We start from the raw sequence: 22,418 nt of genomic DNA, 5'->3' as shown, positions 1-22,418 counted from the left end.
CTATGTCACAGGGGCTATCGGTGCCATTTTGAATACCGGCAGCCAACGGCATGAGTGCAGTAGATGGCTCCCGGACCCCCGCTGGACCACCAGGGAGTTTTGGTAGGTCTTGGGGGGGGGGGGGGGTCAGGAAGGTGGTGGTTTTGTTTAAATTTGCTCCTTTAGACGGCCAAATTATTCGGCCGAGATTCGTGGTATTCGTGAGAATTGCGATACGTTTCGCTTCCCCACGAATACAACAAATATGGCCCTATACGTTGTGGGTTGCCAGTACGTTGCAAATGAATGCACACCCCTAGCAGAGAGTAATGTTGGAGTTGCATCAAAGGTGAACATAAGCCTTAATGGTTACGGGTAGTAACCACCGCATCAAGCAAGTTACCCCAATGCTTGTTTACCCAGACTGAACAGATCAATGCCTTGTTGGATGCTGTCTGAATGTAAGTCCTCTTTTCCACATTTCTCCCTGCCATTGAAGCAGACAGCAATGCTGGAGATGCATTAACCGTGTGAAGGCTTATTGAGTAAGGGTAGTAATCACCTCCATTCCAGCAAGCCACCCACATGGCTCTTCTCTTCATTCCCATCTTCTAGCTTTAATGGATCCACAGTGTTTATCACATGCCTCTATGAAATCCTTCACACTTTTAGTCTTCACCACTTCCTCTGGAAGGGCATTCCAGTCATCTACCACCCTCTCCGTAAAGAAATACTTCCTGACATTGTTTCTGAGTCTTCCTTCCTGGAGTTTCAAATCATGACCCCTAGTTAAGAACATAAGAAATTGCCATGCTGGGTCAGACCAAGGGTCCATCAAGCCCAGCATCCTGTTTCCAACAGAGGCCAAAACCAGGCCACAAGAACCTGGCAATTACCCAAACACTAAGAAGATCCCATACTACTGATGCAATTAATAGCAGTGGCTATTCCCTAAGTAAAATTGATTAATAGCTATTAATGGACTTCTCCTCCAAGAACTTATCCAAACCTTTTTTGAACCCAGATACACTAACTGCACTAATCACATCCTCTGGCAACAAATTCCAGAGCTTTATTGTGCTTTGAGTGAAAAAGAATTTTCTCCGATTAGTCTTAAATGTGCTACTTGCTAACTTCATGGAATGCCCCCTAGTCCTTCTATTATTCAAAAGTGAAAATAACCGAGTCACATCTACTCGTTCAAGACCTCTCATGATCTTAAAGACCTCTATCATATCCCCCCCCCCCCCCCAGCCGTCTCTTCTCCAAGCTGAACAGCCCTAACCTCTTCAGCCTTTCCTCATAGGGAAGCTGTTCCATCCCCTTTATCATTTTGGTTGCGCTTCTCTGTACCTTCTCCATCACAACTATATCTTTTTTCAGATGCGGCGACCAGAATTGTACACAGTATTCAAGGTGTGGTTTCACCATGGAGCGATATAGAGGCATTATGACATTTTCCGTTCTATTAACCATTCCCTTCTTAATAATTCCTAACATTCTATTTGCTTTTTTGACTGCTGCAGCACACTGAGCTGACTATTTTAAAGTATTATCCACTATGATGCCTAAATCTTTTTCCTGGGTGGTAGCTCCTAATATGGAACCTAACATCGTGTAACTACAGCAATGGTTATTTTTCCCTATATGCAACACCTTGCACTTGTCCACATTAAATTTCATATGCCATTTGGATGCCCAATCTTCAAGTTCTACTGATTTTTTTCCAATGGAAAAGGTTTGTTGTTGACCATGAATCATTAAAACCTTTCAAGTATCTGGAAGTCTGTATCATATCACCCCTGCTCCTCCTTTCCTCCAGGGTATACATATATAGGTTCTTCAATCTCTCCTAATAAGTCATTTTATGAAGACCATCCACCTTTTTGGTCGCCCATCTCTGACCACCTCCATCCTGTCTCTGTCCCTTTGGAGATACGGTCTCCAGAACTGAACACAGTACTCCAGGTGAGACCTCACCAAGGCCCTATACAAGGGGCTCATTACCTCCTTTCCCTTACTAGATAATCCTCTCCCGGTTAAAATATATTCTCCTTTCAGAAGCCTAAGGTCCAAAATTCAATGTTTATTAGACATACCAAACCAAAGGTTAATCAGACCTTCAAAGATGTGTGAGAAAATATTCACAGTAGCAGGTCCAATATTATGGACCCAGATTCTGCTGGCACTTAGAAAACAAACATGTGGGTCAACTTTCAGGAAACAACTAAAGGCTCATTTGTTTAGACAAACATTCTTTTGAGAAGAAACTCTGTTCTAATGAGAAGAACAAAAATTGAATCCTAGCCTTTGTAAAAAGTCACCAGCCATCAGAATTGTATTTTTTTTTATCCCTTTATCATTGTCTTCATTTGATATTTTATGACTGTTTTAATACTTTTATGATTGTTTATATGTTGAACCCCTTTTTATAAACTATCTGTTGTGAACCACCAAGAACCTTGGATTGTGTGGCATATAAGCCTTTTAAATAAATAAGCAAACAAATAAAATAAATGATGCAGCACACTAGTATTTACAGTTTAAGTCTGCTACACACCGAGGATCAGCATCTCTGTAGTTCACCCACAAGTTCAGCATAGGATTCTTCTTTTCTCATTCTTTCATGCAGCAAAATATGTTCATGCTATACAACCTGATAAAATAATAATTTCAGGAGGTCAATAATATAAATACCTGAGGTCAATTTACAAATCCATTTAGATGGATAACCCACAAGTTATCCATCTAATTACAAGTGTCTATCTAACTCCAAGATATCCATTTAAATGTTTAGTTTTGAATACTGACCTCCTTAATTTTATCCTGAGGGAGACAGAGCAAAAAGGCTAAGCATCCATCTGGTATGATGGCTCTCTTGTGCCCCATATTATTAATTTTTTTGATTGATCACCTATTCTTAAGAAACCTGAGTTGGATCCTGACAGCTTATCCAATTTGTGGCCAGCTTCCAATATTCCACTAGTCTAAAAAATGACTGAAGAGAGTTGTGCTCTTTAAGATTGAAAAGTATGACAATGAATCTCATATTCTTAACATCAACCAGCTGACTTTTGAAAGGGCCACAGTACTGAGGCAGTGTTTATTGTTTTTTTATGATTCCTTAATCCAGTATGCAGAGGAGTTTTACAACAGTATTCATTTTTTCTGGATCTTAGCATTGCCTTTGATATTGTGATCCATTCTTTTACTGACCAATTGAACTAATTTATCATTGGTTTCAGTCATTCCTGATTGACCATAACAGAGTGTGGTACTGAGGGGATCAATCCCCTCACTCATTTAGGTATGAAGTCCACCAAAACTCAGTTCTTTCACCTTTTTAATTTAATCTTTATTTAAAACCCCTTGCTGATTTGATTACTGATCTTTTTCTATTTTCTGTTATGCTGATAATATACAATTTGTAATTCTCCAAGAGCAAGAAGGTAATATTTCTGGTATTAATCAAGGATTAGAGGATATTGATAATTGGTTATTTATGAACAAATTATGCCTAAACAGTAGTAAATCCTAGGTATCATGGGTTGGGACTAGGGTTGCCAACTGACTCCAGATTTTCAGGACAAGTGGCCCAGTCCTGGTTTTATCCCTTGCATGTTGGTACTTATTCTGATTTCCCAATTGCATTTCCTAAGAAAATCAAGGCTATTATCTTCATGCAGGGGAGTAATACCAGAATTGGATCAACCTGTCATGAAAATCTGGAACTAGTGGCAACCCTACTTGGGATGGCACCTGATTAAAAACTCCAAGCATCTTTGCAGATTGACCCCTAAAGATTATGTTTGGAGATTAGGCATGAGGTTTTTTTTTCCACTCTCTCAAGGGCAGTATCTCCAAATGGGTTTGTTTTATTGACCTTGACAGGAATTGACCTCAATCATAAACCAGGATATGCTGAGAGTGATTTCAGTCTCTTAAATTTAGTGCTAATGCCCTTGTTGGTATTTGCAGTATGCCAAAGGGAACTTCCTTTTGGAGTTGATAGGGTGTAATATTAACAGGTATCATATCAAAGTGTGCTTGGAAATTCCTCTTAATAAGTTCAATGACAGATAATATAGTTGGGACTATTTATGTATTTTTCTGCCACATTTTCTTGGTCTCTGATTATATATCTCTTGGTATTTCAGGATATTCACTTTCTCCATGCAATGCACAGAATAGTCACTGGGTATGGACATCTCTATCAGCAATGCTGTTCTTATGTTTTTCTCCTTCACCACAATGCCCAATCAATCTTCCTGTCAGTGGAAATAGGAATGTGGAGACAGCACCTTCAAAAGAATATAAACCAGTTGGAGTCAGTCCATAGAATGGCAAATAAAATGGTCACTGGTCTTCATTCTAAAGCTTAAGGGGATACACTTAAAGATTGAAATAATATCTTAGAAGAAAGACGAGATAGGAGAGATACAGTAGAGACATTTAAATATATAAAAGGTTTCCATGTATAAAAGATAAGCCTCTTTCAACAGAAAGGAGGCTCTAGAATGAGGAGTAATGGAAAGAGGGTAGAAAGGTTAATCTTAGACTCAGTAGTGATCTTAGGAAATATTTCTTTACAGAGAGATTGTAGTGAATGCATGAAATAGCCTCCCAGTGGAAGTGGAGGAGACAAAAAAAGGTATCTGAATTCAAGAAAGCATTGGATAAATATAGGGAATCTCTGAGGGAGAGATGGAAATTAGTTGAGCAGAAGGGCAGATTAGGTAGGTCTACAATCTTTTTCTGTCATTATATTTATATCTTTCTAGGTGATCACAACTTCTTTATTCTCTTCTATTCTGTTACAGCTGGATTTTAAATCCCCTGCGCACATAAAATCTGGTGTTTATGTGCATGGCTGGGCCTTGCGCATGCCAAGCCTATTTTAAAAAGGGCCGGCTACGTGCTCAATGGCCAGTATGCGTATACGTGCCAGCCTTCCTGCAAGGGGTGGACCCGGGGGTATGTCCTGGGCAGGAAGTGGCAGGGTGGGGTGGGCAGGGACAGTGGCATTGATCACTGTCCAGGAGCCTTATGTGCCAGTCGGCTTCTGGTGTGCACAACTTACTTCAGGTCAGGCCCTGAAGTAAGTTGGGACAAAAAAGAAAAAAACAAAAAGCTAGGACTTAGGTTGGGGAGGAGAGGGGAGGAGAGGAGAGGGGAAGAGAAGTGAAGGGGAAGGGAGGGTATGGTAGGAGGTAAGGAAGATTAAGGAGTGGACTGGGAGGGAACTGGGGAAGGCCACGATGTGTCGCCACATGAAACTAACAAAAATATACAACTCCTTGTGTGCACAGATTACAAAATCTGGTGCGCATGAGTGTGTGGCCTGCTGATTTTATAACATGCTTGTGCCAGCACACGCATGTTATAAAATTGGTGCTTCCATGTGCACGTGCCAGGTAGCATGCATTTGGATGCATATGCGCACTTATTAAAATCTACCCCTTACGGTTGTGCTCCCAATGCTTTTCGGTACATCAATGTTATAATGTTTACATATCTTCTAATGAATAAACAGTGCCATCTTGTTGTGCTTTTCTGTATACAGGCTTTCTGACATCAGCCCATCACAACTAGAAATGAGTCGGCAAAAGAATGTGACAAGGCAATAGCTAAAGCCAGAAAAATGCTGGGCTGCATAGAGAGAGGAATATCACGTAAGAAAAGGGAAGTGATTATCCCCTTGTACAGGTCCTTGGTGAAGCCTCACCTGGAGTACTGTGCTCAGTTCTGGAGACCGTATCTCCAAAGGGACAGAGACAGGATGGAGGCAGTCCAGAGAAAGGCGACCAAAAAGGTGGATGGTCTTCATCGAATGACTTATGAGGAGAGATTGAAGAATCTAAATATGTACACCCTGGCGGAAAGAAGGAGCAGAGGTGATATGATACAGACTTTCAGATACTTGAAAGGTTTTAATGATCCAAAGATAACGATAAATGTTTTCTGTTGGAAAAAAATCAGCACGATTTGAAGCTCCAGGGAGCAAGACTCAGAACCAATGTCAGGAAGTATTTCTTCAAGGAGAGGGTGGTGGATGCCTGGAATGCCCTTCCGGAGGAAGTGGTGAAGACCAGAACTGTGAAGGACTTCAAAGGGGTGTGGGATAAACACTGTGGATCCATAAAGTCTAGAGGATGTGAATGAAGAGAAGGTGGCTCGCGGGAATGACGGCTACTACCTGGAGATAATACCGTTATTCAATAAACATACACACGGTTAATGCGACTCCAACATTGCTCTAAGCTTCAACGGCAAGAGGAAATGTGGAAAAAAAGATTTGCATTCACAAAAAAGCAGGGAGTAGCTTGCTTGTTATAGTGGTTACTACTGCAAACCAAATAAGCCTGATACTTAACTTTCAATGCATATCCAGCATAGCTGTCTGCTTCAACAGCAGGGGGGAATGAAGAAAAGTAGATCTATATACAGACAACAACCAACAAGAACTGAATTACGTAGTCTAGGTAAACAAATAAGCATGGGTGTAGCTTGCTTGTTACGGCGGTTACTACCCCGAATCAATTAAGCCTGATATTTCACTTGAAATACATATGCAGCACAGTTCACTGCTTCAATGGCAGGGGGGATAAAGAAAAGTGGATTTATATTCAAACAACCAACAAGGACTGAATTGCACAGGCTGGGTAAACAAATAAGCGTGGGAGTAGCTTGCTTATTGTGGCAGTTACTACCCCCTAAATAATTAAGCTAGTATTTCACTTAGATGCAGTTCCAATACTGCTCTCTACATTAATGGCAGGGGTAGAAGGGAAATAGAACCAAAAGGTTACTAAGGGCCAAGAGTAACAGATTAGTGTGAGAAAAAAAAACAAGTGTGAAAGCCTGCTGGGCAGACTGGATGGACCGTTTGGTCTTCTTCTGCCATCATTTCTATGTTTCTATGTTTCTATAATATGTAACCATTTCCAGTTATGTTCCACAGAATCTGGAACATAACTGGAAATAGGAATTATAAAATACAGGCAGTTGCCTGTCCATAAGAATGTTAAAACTGCATTTGTCAGTTTTAACATTCTTTTCTTTGCTTGTTGTGATCCATCTTGTCTATAGCCAACTATTTTGTGCTACAGTTATCAATCTCTGAGCTATATTTTTCAGTTAATCTCTCCTTAACCAATGTTGTGTCAATTCTTGATCCAAATAGATTTTCTGGAGTAGCTATCTGTACTTACTATATTTGTGCATCTGCCAGTTATCTTTCTTTGTATACTAGTCTAATTCTTTAAATAGTTATTTTTCTTGATTTTCTAATTCTGTAGTTTCTTTTCCTTTGTAAGCTGATGGCTTTTCAATCATTTTTACAGTTGCCAGAACAATTGTCCAAGCTTCAGGTCCGAGAGTGAATATCCTTGCTCTTTTTCATACTTCAGCACTATTTGAGTATTTGGATCCACTGTTGTTATTAAATATGCCTGAAAGATTATTGTGGCAGGTCTATGTGGATAAATTATTTCAGTAAGACCCATACTGCCTTCAGCTCTAGGAATCCATAATGTCGGCATACATTGGTTCATATAGATTACCTGATCGGTGTGGAGGAGCTTTCTTGTTATTACATATAATTCTTCATGATATATGTCTGAAGCCAGTCTACTGTATGTTAGTGCAGGAATTGTGAATTGATTCCATGCTCTTAAGGCACTTTTCAATATCAGCTTCATTTTCCTATTGTACTCTTTATTCATCTTTTCTCTCAGTACTTTATTTTTTCTCTCAGTACTTCCTCTACTCCTAGATATCTCTATACATCTTCCTATTCTTGCTCCTTTATATTGCAATCTTCAGTCAGGGAAATGTTTTCAGTTTTGCTTAATTTTCCGTTAAGGAGAGTGTCAATAGCACATTTGTCTAAAGCAAATGTCATCTTGATGTCATCTGAGAAACTCTTCACTGCATGGAGTTGTTCTCCAAAATGGGCATCCCAGAAACTGTAACATTTCAAGTCATCAAAAAATAGTAGGTGAGATGTCATTGGTAGAGGATTGGAAGCTCTAGGATTAAAGCTATTTCCATAACTAAAGAAGTCAATTAGAGTACTCTGTGGATTTTATACCAAATAAAACAAAAGTGGTGACTGAGAATCTCCCTGAAATATTCCTCACTGGATCTTATTATAAGGAATGACATATTGGCTATTCTAATAATTTAGGTGGAGTGTAGTCTACCATATTTTTATGGTGAACCTGATGCACTCAATCAGTTTGATTCACTTTGTACATTTCTTGGCAATTTATTTTTCAAGCATGTGGGATTTTATCAAAGACTTTTATATATTTAATCCATGCTATACTGAGGTTAGGAATATTTATACTGCTGGTCATAACAGCTTTATTCAGTATCATCTGGTCTTTGGTTCCATATGCTCATTTTTTTTACCCTTCTGTTCTGTTGCCAAAATGTTATTAGAGTCCATGTGATCATAAGTTCTATCTGAATCTATTACAGTGAGCAGCTTGTAAATTGTAGGCAAGCAAGTTGATAGTTTTTGGAAGCATTATTTAGCTCTCCCTATGGAAGGAGGCATATTCTTCCTGTTTGCCATTATAGAGTTAATTTAGGTTTTCTGATCAATAGTTTTTTTTGCAGTTAGCTAGGTCTTGATGGAGAGAGATTTAATATTTGAGCCAAAAATTGGGCACTCCTTCAAGGCCATACATAAGTTACATAAGATATGCCATATTAGGTCAGATCAAGGGTCCATCAAGCCCAGTAACCTGTTTCCAACAGTGGCCAATCCAAGTCACAAGTACCTGTCAAGCACACAAACATTAGATAGATCACAAGCTACAATTGCATATTATTTTAATTAAACATATAAATATTCTGGAAATACCAGTATGCTATGCTATGCAGACTATGAAATAAAAATCTTTAAAGCATAACATTTTTACAAATAATAAAACAATAAAAACAATACAAAACAAAATAAAAACAAGAATTCCTTCTCATAAGCAGGAGCTTTTTATATTGGCCAGGAATGGTTATAGGCACTAGACTGGAACAAATGGACTTTAAGATGTTTCAGAAATATTTTTATATTGTCTATGAAATATAAATGCTCAGGGAGCTTGTTCCATAGAACAGGGCCTACAACAAACAAATCCTAACGCATGTACCTTGCAAATAAGCAAATTTCAATGAAGATAATTTTAAGAGAAATTTACCCTGAGTTCTTAATGTGTGAGGGGCTTATAGATTTCTAATACAGTAGGTCAGTTAAATAAGTAAGATCATTATTTTTTTACACTTTATATATCAAAACCAGTATTTTAAATTCTAATCACTGCTGCACTGGTAACCAATGCAGAGTCTGCAATAAAGGAGTAATATGGTCCCGGCAATGGCCTCCAAATTCACGATGAGCAGCTGAATTTTAAAGAAACGAGAAGTAATCCAATATAGAGGGAGTTACAATAATCAATTACTGTTAACATGGAGGCTTGAACAATTACTCTAAGGTCATTCACATCAAGAATAAATTTCATGTGATGCAATAACCGTAATTTGTGAAAGCCAGATTTAAAAATATGTTGAATTTGTTATCGAGGAATCAAAATATACTCTCAATTGAATCTTTGATTTGAATTAATTTCTTTCTAACAGGGATATTATATTTTGTTTCTTCAGAAAATCTGCATCTTTGGAGAAGCAAAGAATCTCTGTTTTATCTATATTTAATATTACATGGTTTTCATTCATCCAAGAATTGATAATTGTCAAACTCATGGATATATCCCAATTGTGTAATCTCACTCAAATTTATATATCTTGGATAACAAATTCACAAAAACAAAAATTATGTGACCCTCATATACCACTGAGTGGGCATGAAAACTTTTGAGTTCTCATTCAAAAAAAGTGTGCCAACATCTTATCATTGGTCACTATGCAGATATTCACAAGTACTGGTTTTTATATATTTTTGTTTTGCAATTAAAAACTATAAGTAGATTGACATCCTAAATGTATAAGGATTGACCAATGAAGGCAGTAGATGGTGGTGTACCATGACCATCATGGTCTTCTGTTATGCAACCCTTAACTCTAATCCAACATTGCAATGTTTCAGAAAAAGAATTTCGTTCTTCAGGGTAACAGTTATATTTGTGTTTTTATACTATACTGCCTGATCTGCAGACATTTGTGCAGAGTCTTCAATCCCAATCCAATCAAGCAGCGACACCAAATAGCGACTGATGATTAGATCTTAACACACTTTATTTTGATTGGGAGCTCAAAAGTTACCTAGTCCCCAAAGCTAGTTTGAGAGAACATTGTACAAATCTCATCATTTTATGAGTTTCCTCACTCCAAAGGATATCAAATCTTTACAAGAATGTACTGTTCTGTTTGTATGTCTCACTCTGCACGTAAAAGTGGCATCTAACCCATACACTACTACCTAAGCCTCACCTTGAGTTACTAGGTGGGCCTCCTATAGTAGCATAAATAGCTGCTTAGTGCTTACTATGTTGCTAGTCCCAGAGGCTCTCTCTCTCCCTCTTCCTCTCCCCTCTCTTTGCATCTCAGACCCTTCCCCTGCTTAAAACTGCCCCAAACACAACTTGCAATAGAATCACAAATTGCATTATAGACATAACACATCATATCACACAGCTTAACACAACTGAAAAAGGTATAGTTATTTTCAGCATTAAAACTGGGCAATATTATGGCTTCATGAACCCAGCCCACTTTTGCAGAAATCATGCCTCTGACTCCTCCCCAATCCCTCCCCTTTTAAAAATCTGCATCACACCATGCATTATGGTGCTTATTGCATGTGTTAAGGCATTTTTTGCATGCAAAAACCTATTAACGCATGTGAAAATGCCATAACACAATTTGATTAATGACCCTGTGAGAGAGGAACAACAAATAACAGACAAAGTAATACCAATCCTTCATCAGGGACCTATGGAAAATATAAAAGTATGAATTTATAAAAGGTATAAAAATTAACAATAGAAATCACATAATTCCCTGAGTTAAGGTAGATTAACCAAACCTCTGTTTGATGTTTCCCTTCCTCTCCCCTTCCCCACCCTCCAGGAGAAGAAATTCACCATTGTATGAGTTAATTAACCTTCTGAATATAAGAATACTACCTTAAGTGTAGTTTGTTCTTAGGCAGGCTAAGAAAAGAGCAGGTTGTTGCCTCAGGTATACTAAGCTGGAACAAACTAAATTCCAACATTCAGTCTAAGTGGCAGTTAGTTACAACACAAGGAGAGTCTGACAGCTGTGAGATCTGGAAAAAGAAAGAGAAAAAGGCCTTTCCAGGTAAGTATCAAAGTCCCTGCATATAAAATTCAAGGTGGCCTTTGCACCCTGCAGCCCATCAGTCATACTATATAGTATATAGTGTACACTCAGTAGTCACTAGCCCAGCTTCATTTATGGGTACTTAAACTTTAAATTAATATCAGGAGACTACCATCTTGATAGCTATGTTTGTGTATTTCTTCTTTTCTTTCTATACTTTTATTTAAAATAATAGTAAATTATTGAAATGTGTTTCTCTTGTTAAAATTTTTTTTTTAATTTTATTTATATTGATCATGAAGTAGATTGTAATTTTTTTCTAACTTTGTTTTATTATTTTTATCTTATTTGAATTTTATTACTATCATTGTAAACAGCTTTGGTCAATCTTCTATTGGTAAAACAGTATATAAATATTTTAAATAAAATAAAAAAATATTAGGGATGTGCAAACTGCCAAGGGAAATATCGTACTTCCAGTGGTTCAGGCCTTTGAAATTCGGGGGGACCCGAATCTTGGGTTAGTGTGCGCTAACATTTTTACATTAACGCACACATTTATCCCGAAATTTTGTGAAAAATGTGTTCAGGTTTCGGGGTCCCCGAACCAGGATGAATGCACACCCCTACTTATATAGTGATCAAAGAGTAAGCACGGTATTTCTCACTATCAGGGGAAGATTGAACCACTAATCATACCAGACCTGTATCATGGCTTCCCGTAGAAGATCAGAAGTGTGTTCTGCTGATAAACATTCAAAGGTAAGAAATTTGGTCATCCTTGCTTTCCAGTGGGCAAATTCAGGACTGTCACTTAGGATCCAAGAACCCAATATAGTTTGGTTTTTTTTTACCACAACTGAGACTTTGTCTAGAAAAATTAATCTATTAGGCCCCAATATAAGAGAGATATGCTCATAACTACCAAAACCCAAAATTTAGGGTCATCCGGTAACTGGCATTGCTAGATAGATTAGACAAAAATCTGAATCCAAAGCTAGAATTCTGGTATTTTGATACAATACCAAAAACCGTAAAGATAATCTCCTATTTCCAAAACACACTTCTGGCAAATGGGAGTCAAACTTAATAAGACATGAAAAGCTCTTTTTTGAGACACGCACTTTTGAGAAAGAAATTTAAACTGAGTTTCTCATAAGATCACATTTTTTGACAGTTTAGGTATTTTCTTAAAGCATTGTCACAGCTCTTGCTCAAAGTGAGCAAGGCTTGGCCATGTATTCCATTTCTTGAGAATATGAGCTAGAAAATCTCCTGGTTGCACCCTCAGCAAAACCTTATTAAATCTGGCACAGGTAGGTTTCTCCTTCTTGCTTCCCACAAGAATATCCTCCAAAAATCCAGGCTTATGAAACTCAGAGTTCTTCTGAAACAAAACACAGAGATAGTGCCTTACCTTCACAAAGGCATAGAATTCATTATGTGATAACCCATATTCAGTTTGTATTCCTAAAAACTATGTAGAACCAGAAATCACATATGAAGAAATGTGGACTTGAGTTAGCCCTTTAAAAAACCATCTGGTAAAAACTTTATCCTGCCTCCCGGGGGGAAACTGCATGTTCGCCTGGATAGAAATAAAAGAAGACATTTTTTCTCCTCTACTTAAAAACTTACACAGGAATGCCCAAGTCTTCCGACAAGAAGGGGGAAGGAGATGCCCCCTAAGATCACCTACAACATCTTACTCTGGAATTTGGTATTGCGAGAGTTGGCCACGGAGAACTGCAGCCGGACTCCCTCACCTACCAGCATGGCCAACTCCACCTTCTTGGGCCCGGGAGCCTTGCTTCAGCCAGCGGCCACAGCTAGTGAGCTCCGCCGTGGCTTCCCTCTCCGGCGCTCACCCCGATGCACCACGCGGGATGGCACGCCGCCAGTGCCTGCTTGGGCCTGCTTCCAGACCCCCGGATTTCCAGGCATGCACGTGCATCACCTGACTCCTTTTCAGGGGGCAGCATGGGAGGGGTCAGGACTCCTCCTCCCAGCCCTGCAACTATTTAAGGCAAGGCCTGCTCCACAGACCTTGCCTTGGCTACTCATGGCTCCTGTTCCTGTGAGGAATTCCTGTTGCCTTGTTCCTGGTTCCTGTCTTTCATCTGCTCCATTTCTTGGACCCTTGCTTCGCCTGACTATGTCTACATCCTTGCCTGCCTGACTACGAGGTTCTCCACCTGCTAAGACCATTGCCTACCTAACTATGAGATATGACACCTACCATGACCCTTGCCTGCCAAACTATAAGATATGATGCCTGCCAAGATCCTTGCCTGTTTGACCACGAATTACGCTGCCTGCCAAGACCCCTGCCTGCCATGCCACATAATTCATCTCCTGCCTGAGACCCCTCATAATTCCAGCCGGCCCCGGTACCCAAGAGCTCAACCTGTGGGGAACGAGGGCTGGTATTGGTGAAGTCCCTGTGGGGTATCAGGTCCCCTCTAGCCTTGCCTGCCATCAGAAGGGTACCTCTGGGGCTCCTCCCCATTGGCTCTCACTTCCGTCGGTCCAAGGATCCACTCTTGTATTAGCTAGCTAAGGCTATGGGTCAGGCCGAGGCTCCTGCCTTGCAGGCAGTCCCGGGACTTGCACAAAGAATCCTGGAACAGCAGAAGGCCATGGAATCCTTAGCGGCTTCTATGGAGTGCCTCAATGCTCAGTTGGACTCAGTGGCCACCACCTCAGTTCAGGTCACTCCTCCTCCCGGCTCGATGGCAGTGGCTTCAGTTCCTCACCCAGTAATCCCTCTACCGGCCCCACCCCCCTATGCATTTAGGACTAGGGACGGCCATTACGAATATCGGGTCATGCCATTTGGCCTTTGTAATGCGCCCGCCGTCTTCCAGAACTTGATGAATAAAATCATCCGCAATCTCCTATACATCTGTGTAGTCGAATACCTAGACAACATCCTGATGTATTCAAAGAATCTGCAAACTCGCCGCCAACACGTCCACCAAGTTCAGCAGCTTCTAAGAGAGAATAATCTCTATGCAAAGCTGGAAAAATGTCTCTTTGAGAAAACCTCACTGCCCTTTCTGGGCTATATAGTGTCCAATCAAGGATTCAAAATGGACCCCCCCAAGCGGAAAAGCATTCTAAGTTGGCCTCAGCCCACAGTCTTCAACGCTTCTTAGGCTTCACCAACTACTATTGAAGTTTCATTAGAAACTATTCCCGCCTTGCTGCTCCACTGACCAATCTAACCCGCAAGGGAGTCCCCGTGAAGGACTGGCCTGCTGAGGCCAAAGACGCTTTCCAGGCATTAAAACAGGCCTTTCTACACCATTCCTGCCTCTGCCATCTGGATCCCTGACTTCACATCATTATAGAAGTAGATGCCTCCTCAGAAGGAGTCAGTGAAGTCCTAAGCCAATTTAATCTGGCTGGGTCGTTACGTCCTAATGCATTCTTCTCCAAGAAATTCACCCCAGCCCAACAGAACTACACCATTGGTGATCAAGAACTCCTGGCCATCAAAATGGCATTTGAAGAATGGCACCAGTGGCTCAAGGGTGCCCAGCATCGTATAACGGTTTACACTGACCACAAGAATTTAGAGCATCTGCAACAAGTGCAATGACTCAACCCCTGCCAGGCCTGCTGGGCCCTCTTCTTCACGTGCTTCGATTTTGAGCTACATTACCATCCTGCCTCTAAAAACCAGTGAGCATATGCCCTTTCATGATCCTTCTTGTCTGAAGAAGTACCGGATACCATGATACACAAAATTGACCCTGCACGTGTGATTGTGGCGGCAGTCCAAACGGTCCCAGCAGGGAAGACTGTGGTTCCACGCACGCTGCGGAATTGAGTTTTGGCCTGGGGGCATGATTCCCTTTCTGCTGGACACCCTGGATGATGAGAACACAGGCTCGACTACAGCACTACTATTGGTGGCCCGTTATGTGTTCAGATGTTCACACTTATATGGCCTCTCGTCCAACCTGTGCCCAACAAAAACCACCTATGGGTAAACCCTGGGGCCTGCTACAGCCTCTGCCACCACCTAGCGAACCCTGGACACACCTTTCGACAGACTTTATGGTGGATCTACCGCCCTCTGGGGGGAAACGCTATCATTTGGGTCACTGTGGACCATTTTTCCAAGATGGCCAACTTTGTGGCTCTTCCCAGTCTTCCTTCAGCTCCACGACTGGAACAGCTCTTCACTCAACACGTCTTCCGATTCCACGGACAACCGCATCACATTACCTCATACCGTGGTCCTCAATTCACTGCCAAGTATTGGCAAAGCCTCTGTAAAACGTTTTGCATCACCTTTCCAGACCCTCACCATATTTGCTAAAAGTTTTCCTGCCTTATTCCCAAAACAAAAAAAAAATGTTCTCTTTTCCTTAGCATGTGTTGGGATTTTGGGTGGAGAACTAAATTCAAACTTTCAAGAATGCTCTTAAATGCCTCTCTATGTTTTTTAGAAACATCTAGAACCCATTTAGATTTTGTTAGTGTTAACGTCTCTTCTACCACAGAATGTGATGACCCTCGGAGTGCGGAAACTCACTCAAACTTTGTGTTCTCTCAACCTAGCTTGATGGACTCTCTACCTGGGTAACATCAAGCTAGGTTGAGAGAACATTGCACAAATATCATCTTTGAGTGAGTTTCCTCACTCCGAGGGTCATAAAATCCTCACAAGAGAGCACTGTTCTGTTCATACGTCTCACTTTGAATGTCAAAGTGGCCCCTAACCCATACACTAATACCTAAACCTCACCTCGAGTTACTAGGTGGGCCTCCCATAGGGATATAAATACCTACTAGTGTTAGGATATTATGGCTAGGTTTTCTCTCTCTCTCTCTGGGCCTCATTTTCCAATATTGCATGTGATACCAAAAAGGGGTGTTACCTTATGCTAATAAGCATGTGTATCGCAAATTGCAATAACAGCTATGCAATGCGCTATTAACCCAATTCGGGCTACATTGCCAGAATATATCACAGTTCACGATGTTTCTGGACAGCCTGTTTCAGTATGCTGCATGCTAGGAGAGAGAGAGTGAGATTTGCTACAGTGCCTCCTCCCTAGACAGGTATTTGTATCCCTATGGGAGGCCCACCTAGTATCTCGAGGTGGGGATTAGGTATGAGTGTAGGGGGTTGGGGGCCACTTTCACATTCAACATGAGACGTACAAACAGAACAGTGGTCTCTTGTGAAGATTTGATGGCCTTCGGGGTGAGGAAACTCACTCCAAGATGAGATTTGGGCAATGTTCTCTCAACCTAGCTTGATGGACACTCTACCTGGGCAACAACAAGCTAGGTTGAGAGAACATTGCCCAAATCTCATCTTGGAGTGAGTTTCCTCACCCCGAAGGCCAGCAAATCTTCACAAGAGACCACTGTTCTGTTCGTACGTCTCATGTTGAATGTGAAAGTGGCCCCCAACCCCCTACACTCATACCTAATCCCCACCTTGAGTTACTAGGTGGGCCTCCCATAGGGCTACAAATACCTGTCTAGGGAGGAGGCACTATAGCAAGGTGCTCTCTCTCTCTCTCTCTCTCTCTCTCTCTCTCTCTCTCTCCTCTCTCTCATCTCTCTCTCTCTCTCTCTCTCTCTCTCTCTCTCTCTCTCTCTCTCTCTCTCTCCTCCTCTCTCTCTCTCTCTCTCTCCCCCCCCCCCCCCCCCAGCATACTGAAACAGACTGTCTGGAAACATCGTGAACACTGCAGCTGTTTCACGGCACACAATAAATCCTCCCTACTTTACATTTGCTCTGCCCCCTGAATACCAAATTAAAATTTTGCATTCGCAAATCACGTTAACGGCTGTTAGCGCGATTTGCGGAATTATCTCCCGCGGTAACTCCTTGGAAAATGACCCCCTCTCTCTCTCAGTTGTTGTATGTAGGAAATACCACAATTCTGGCATTTATCTCAAAGTGCAAAAAAGTTATTGCAATTTGCAGTAACTTAGTGCTTCACATAGGTATTATTGCAATAAACTGCCTATTACCATAAAACATGCCCCTTTTTCTGCAATTTTGTTAAATCCAGGCCTAAATTTGTTACTTTCAGTCCCCAGAAGATGAGTTTCCTGCAAGCAAGCAATTGTAGCTCTATACTTATTTAAAGCATGGAAAATATTTTTCCTCTTAATGGGAGACCCTAGCCCATTAATATTCCACAAAATCACCCATAAGGCATTACTCAGTTCCCAAACACAGTGAGACTACTGAAAGAACTAATTTAAAACCCAAAAGTGGAACACCCAATCTTGCCCCACTACTGAACCCCCAAGAGAAAGAGAAAGCAATCTGCTACTAAAAATTGAAAAAAAAGGAGCCATTAAACCACCAAAATTAAACATTATTGGAAAATAACCCCTCCACCCTTCCCACCAATCCCCCCAACCCACCCTAGCACAATCCCTTCTCCCCATTCCCCCATAACCATTCCTCCCTCTGCAACCAAGAAAGCTCCCATCTCGGGAGCATGAGGAACACCTTGTATGTGAACGGATGCATCCCCCTATAAAAATAGACAGAGGAAGGCAGCTCAAAGGACTGCTAATGAATCTGTAATCTTCCTGCACACCCCGTAACCCCACTAAGCAGCTAGGCAAACCTAAAAAACCCAGGATGGATCAGGGTGAGGCCTCAAATGCCTGACCACCACAAAACAGAGAGTAGCCATTCCTTGAGGACCCCAAATTTAACCCTTTTTTAAAAATTCTAAGGTGCAGTGTAAATCTGCAACCCTGTAAATGTCAAAACCAACAATAGTCCAAGTTTTCAGGTCCAGGTTCATTTTTGGCATGGCCCCGAGGATAGAGATCTCCAGATAAGTCACCCAGCAATCAACAACTCGGTCATCCACAAGGTGCTGCAAATTCATCAAGTTGTCTCCTGCATGGTCCCAGGGACCTCTGACTCAACCGTAGTCCTTGCCAGCTGAAAGAACACAATTCAAAGTGAAACAAAAGGAATGCCTTTGGTACAGTCCTGCTGGAATCTTCAGAGTCAGTCAGGAAGCACAAAACCATTGAGAGAAGGGAAAAACACCTATGCACAGTGCCCATACTGGATGAGATCTCCCTGGACCAGCCCACTCCAATGGTCAAGCCAGCTAGGAAAGACCAAGGGAGGGCACCATTGCACAAACCCAGAGTCTCTCCACGTCAACCAGGTGGTGAAGTGAAGCCACTCTAAGTCCAGACATTATCACCTGGTGCATGACACGTGCATTCCTCAAATAGGAAAAACTTTATGGAGCCAAAAATAGCAGATGGAAGCAAGAACTTGCAAAATAGCAAACCCTGACCTCAGTGAACTTCAGAGGAAGGAAAGAAAAATACATACATCCAGCTAGGAAGTGTTTAAAGCAGCTGGTCTACAAACACTTTTGCTGTTGTAACTTTATCAAACAGGAATGCTTTAGCATCCGACCAAATACACAGCCTTGCAGGATACTGGAGTGCAAACATCACTTGTTTTTTCACCAAAATGGCACACAGAGGGTTAAATTCATTCCTGTGCTTGGAGACCCCCTAAAGAATAATCTTGAAATAAGTGGTCTGATTGTTCCTGGTAAGAAATGTTTCTAATTTTGTGGTAAGCCTGGATAACTCATTGCTTCTGAGACCACTTTAGAAATTTAGCTATAATAATGCAAGGTCTGGTCTCTCCAACCAGTCTGTGAGCTTGTTCAATTTTAAGTTTCCCCAGAACTTCCATTAGATTTAACATTTTGGACAGCCATTGCTCCAAAAATACAGCCAAATTGCACTCTTCGACACTCTCAGATAACCCAACAAATCTAATATTAATTGCATCGAGAATGGTTTTCAAGGTCTTCCAGTCTCTTTTCCTGTTTTGTTATTTTCTTCTCAAAAAACACAAGTTTGTTAGTGTGAGCTAGAGAATCATCCTTGAGCACCGAGAATCTCCCCTCCACCATCTCTAATCTGAGGCTAAATTCTGAGAGTTTCAAATTTAATTCTGTAATTTGCTCTGAAATGGATTTAAGCCAGCTATCTAGTGCAGCCACTTCAGCCACTGTGAGCTCTGAGATCACCTCATTGCTGCTCGTAACTCCAACCTGCTTGTTGGTCTTGAAGGCCATCTTGTCAGCCAGCAACTGTGGTTTTTCTTGCTCCTTTTTTCCAGCCTTTAAGGGCATAATCTGCAGTGATTTATACATGTACTTGTGAATTGAATTAAGACGAGCACATTCTGCAAAAAAATCTTGATTTTGAAGAGAGATGACCCCGATTGCTCACGATTTTCGGGGCATGGCACCCAGAGCTAGGATGGCCACATCTATCCCAGCTCACCACATCACATGACCTCATAACTTGGGCATTTGTAATCAAAAACATTTGTATTTCCATAATTCAAGATTAAGAAAGTCTTTTCATTTACATTCAGACATAAAATTCTTTAATTTAATTTATTGACATTCTTTTACTCTCAGTCTTTGAAGTTGAACATCTAATAGAGTGTAACAGCTAGCATTTCTTCTGAAAATTATGCATTTTATTGCATATCTGAATGCATGCTAGGTCTCTAGCATGCATTTTCATGAGTCATGTAAATGGCTTAATATTTCTTGTTCTCTGCAGCAGACATTATTTTCTTATTCAGCTTAAAAAAAATAATATGTTAGGCCTGTTAAGATTCTGGTCTATGAAAAATTGTTCCTGAGGCTTTGCAAGAAAGATGACAATAGATAGTATCTGTGCATTCCTAATTCTGTCTGCTTTGGAGAAAAATGTTTGTTTCATAATTTTTTGGGATATTTAGTCAATGTCACAAGTCATCATCTGTATTTTTCATGACCTACTGTTCTCTGCAACACACCTCAAGCCAACCATTTGCAGTAAAATGCAACTTTATTCTATGCATCAGTGTTCAAGTCACACTTACAGATTTCAATTTCTGACCTGAAACAGCAGGACCACCCCATTAAGATACATTGATAATCATCCACAGACCAGCACAATTCCCCAGGGCCATATACAATAGGGATGTGAATCGTTTTAGGACGATTAAAATTATCGTCCGATAATTTTAATACAATACAATACAGATTCTAACGATTTATCGTTATAAATCGTTAGAATCGTGAGCCGGCACACTAAAACCCCCTAAAACCCACCCCCGACCCTTTAAATTAAATCCCCCACCCTCCCGAACCCCCCCCCCAATAACTTAAATAACCTGCGGGTCCAGCGGCGGTCCGGAACGGCAGCGGTCCGGAACGGGCTCCTGCTCCTGAATCTTGTCGTCTTCAGCCGGCGCCATTTTCCAAAATGGCGCCGAAAATGGCGGCGGCCATAGATGAAAAAGATTGGACGGCAGGAGGTCCTTCTGGACCCCCGCTGGACTTTTGGCAAGTCTCGTGGGGGTCAGGAGGCCCCCCACAAGCTGGCCAAAAGTTCCTGGAGGTCCAGCGGGGGTCATGGAGCGATTTCCCGCCGCGAATCGTTTTCGTACGGAAAATGGCGCTGGCCATACGCGTATGGCCGGCGCCATTTTCCGTACGAAAACGATTCACGGCGGGAAATCGCTCCCTGACCCCCGCTGGACCTCCAGGAACTTTTGGCCAGCTTGTGGGGGGCCTCCTGACCCCCACGAGACTTGCCAAAAGTCCAGCGGGGGTCCAGAAGGACCTCCTGCCGTCCAATCTTTTTCGTCTATGGCCGCCGCCATTTTTCGGCGCCATTTTGGAAAATGGCGCCGGCTGAAGACGACAAGATTCAGGAGCAGGAGCCCGTTCCGGACCGCTGCCGTTCCGGACCGCCGCTGGACCCGCAGGTTATTTAAGTTATTTGGGGGGTGGGGGATTTAATTTAAAGGGTCGGGGGTGGGTTTTAGGGGGTTTTAATGTGCCGGCTTTTCGATTTTTCGATTTTTCGATTTTTAAACGATTTTTCACGATATTTTACCCCCCCAAACGGCAACAATACGATTCCCTCCCCCTCCCAGCCGAAATCGATCGTTAAGATGATCGAGGACACGATTCACATCCCTAATATACAACTTACTTCTGAACTGTACCATTGCAGATTTACAATTTCTAACCAAAAGCCTTATCATCTCTGAGTCTGGGTGAGCCCTCTCGCCTAGCTCCCTTCCTGCCTCTCTTGAAAATCAATACTCTCCTTCTTAAGAGATATACTGACTCCTTGCAGTAGCTCTGTAATTGGCCTCCAAATTATTTTGGCATCCTGTTGTGGCTACTAATGTTTTCTTAATTGGTTCTCTGCCAAAACTCTCCAAATTACATTTCCCAGCAGCCTTGTGCTTCCTTTTCCTTCTGGCTTTACAATCTACAAGCCAACTCTATTTCACTTTTCTTTTCTTCCTAAATGCTGTGTTCTCCCTAGAACACCCTATAGAGATCACGCTATTTTCTGGATCACCTAAGTTTCTTGTGTCTACAACATGCTTTGACCTGTATGAAACACCTGTTTCATGACATCAGTCACACAGGTGCTTCTAGAATGCAGCAGGTAATGGACTTCTCCTCCAAGAACTTATCCAGCTATACTAACTGCACTAACCACATACTCTGGCAACAAATTCCAGAGTTTAATTGTGCGTTGAGTAAAAAAGAACTTTCTCCAATTAGTTTTAAATGTGCCCCATGCTAACTTCATGGAGTGTCCCCTAGTCTTTCTACTATCCGAAAGCATAAATAACCGATTCACATCTACCCGTTCTAGATCTCTCATAATTTTAAACATCTCTATCATATCCCCCCTCAGCCGTCACTTCTCCAAGCTGAAAAGTCCTAACCTCTTTAGTCTTTCCTCATAGGGGAGCTATTCCATTCCCCTTATCATTTTGGTAGTCCTTCTCTGTACCTTCTCCATCGCAATTATATCTTTTTTGAGATGTGGCGACCAGAATTGTACACAGTATTCAAGGTGCAGTCTCACCATGGAGCGATACAGAGGCATTATGACATTTTCCGTTTATTCACCATTCCCTTTCTAATAATTCCCAACATTCTGTTTGCTTTTTTGACTGCCGCAGCACACTGAACCGACAATTTCAATGTGTTATCAACTATGACGCCTAGATCTCTTTCTTGGGTTGTAGCACCTAATATGGAACCCAACATTGTGTAATTATAGCATGG

Source organism: Rhinatrema bivittatum, chromosome 3, assembly GCF_901001135.1.
Source record: "Rhinatrema bivittatum chromosome 3, aRhiBiv1.1, whole genome shotgun sequence".
Lineage (NCBI taxonomy): Eukaryota > Metazoa > Chordata > Amphibia > Gymnophiona > Rhinatrematidae > Rhinatrema > Rhinatrema bivittatum.
This window is presented reverse-complemented; position numbering follows the sequence as displayed.